We start from the raw sequence: 2,069 nt of genomic DNA on the forward strand, positions 1-2,069 counted from the left end.
AACGGGTTACTTTGGATCTGAACTGATACATAAATTGAGAATAGGACAGCCAGAAACGCAAAAACCTCTGGGCCACTTAACAAGGCACTGTGAGGCAACACTATGTAACTCGGCCTCCCAGGACCGCTATAAAATTAAATGTCGACAACAAGACCGAGCTCGACGATATAGAACCATTACTGCAATTATCACAAGGGTCCGATAAATGAGGACAAACACGCTCAAGTACTCAGAGCCACAACGTCATAGAATAACAGTCTAATGAGTTTCAGTGAAACCACGACAAGATGTTCAGTGATGGCCAGGTTGCTACCAGCTTGCTGAATTCAACACCGAGGCAGCCAAACCTGATGCATACTACGGCTGTGGTCATCCGCTGCTGTCTACTGCGTCATCACTGACGAGAAGATTGATGAGCAGCCAGCCCTCCTCCTCCTCTGGTTCATCGCGGATGATCTACATGCTGCCAATTTCGCACCAACCAGTCGGGGAACGTCCGCGCAGCCTCCTGGCCGATCCGTGATCATCTGCTGCAGTATTGGTCGATGTAGGGTGGGTGGCAGCGCCTCTCTGCACAACAACCTGCATTTTGGACCACAATAAGCCGAATCCAACTAAGCACACGACAGGGCGATCATCGAGAGCGCTGAGATGGTAGCTGATCTGGGTCATAGTAGTACATCCGAGGGGCCGAACTTAGCTATCCCACCACGTCTCTAGCACCGTACACAGCAGAGGGACTCACCTGTGGTAACAACAACACGCTGTGCTGATGAGGCGTCAGTATTCCTTAGCGGCACACGAGCCCCACGCTAACCCTTTGTATACTTTGCTCCACCGATAAATACAGATAACATTGTGAGAGGTACCTTGCCCTCTTTTGCATGTCGCCTCTCATTTTCATCAATTTTATTAGTTTTCTATGTCATTGCACGGTAGTAACAGATCGAATAAGGTTATGGTAATAAGAGTATTTGTACTGAGAGCTCAAAAATACTTTTCACTTGATTCCTAAACATGTTGGGTTAGTTCTCCGGGTGGCCTGTGCGAGGCGAGCATAGGAGGACGCGGTACACTGCGTTCCCTGAATTCTGAGGGGTTCATACAATAGGCTTAAGCGCCTGGCGGAAAGACTGACGTCGGTCGAGTTTCGCCTATTGTATGCAGAGCGAAACAACCTGCGAGACGTCTGAGTGTCAGCCGCGCTGCTGCTACGGTCGCAGGTTCGAATCCTGCTTCGGGCATGGGTGTGTGTGATGTCCTTAGGTTAGTTAGGTTTAAGTAGTTCTAAGTTCTAGGGGACTGATGACCACAGCAGTTGAGTCCCATAGTGCTCAGAGCCATTTGAATATTTTTTTTGTCTGAGTGTCGCCGCAGTTTATGAGTTTACCGGTCCGGCGCGTCCGAAACGAAGATTCCTAGCACCGACTGACTGCATTGTCCTCTTGATTCTGAGAATACTTGTGGACTATGCCCTGCTGCGGGCGACTGTCTGGCGCCAGATGGCCGGTGGTCTAGGCAGGTTGTTTTCGTAACCGGTCAAACGGCAAGTTCAGTGCCCTCAGCTGAATAGCAGAGACATGATTGGTCAACTTAAACTGAGGCTAGTTGACGTCATAAAACCCTGCTCGAAATTGGAGGGAACGGTCGATATTGGCGCGAATGATGTTGTGAGACAGTGTGGGGGAATTTTGGAATCTGTACTGAATGCTGATTCACAGTTTTCGAGGAGAGTAGGGAATAGAGAAATTTTGGCTTCGCTCTTGCGTTGCGCGGGCAGGGAATTCGGGATCTGATCTTCCTCGGAGTCGGACGGTCTTGCGACTTAGTCGCTCGTTTTCGGAAGAACTTAGAATTCTCGGACAGCCATCGAGGCCAGGGGCTGACACAGAGTTCCTGCACGGCAGAAGTCGGCGCCTACATCAACAGGACGCTGCCTACCAACGACGTGCTGCAGGTTTCAGTACTGGTACAGTATTTTGCGGCTCGAGCACTGTAGGACCTTATCAATTTTATACTGAATCCCTCAGCAGCACGCGCGCTCGCTTTGCTACAAGTCCACCTTGGTT

Source organism: Schistocerca piceifrons, chromosome X (genome assembly GCF_021461385.2).
Source record: "Schistocerca piceifrons isolate TAMUIC-IGC-003096 chromosome X, iqSchPice1.1, whole genome shotgun sequence".
Classification (NCBI taxonomy): domain Eukaryota; kingdom Metazoa; phylum Arthropoda; class Insecta; order Orthoptera; family Acrididae; genus Schistocerca; species Schistocerca piceifrons.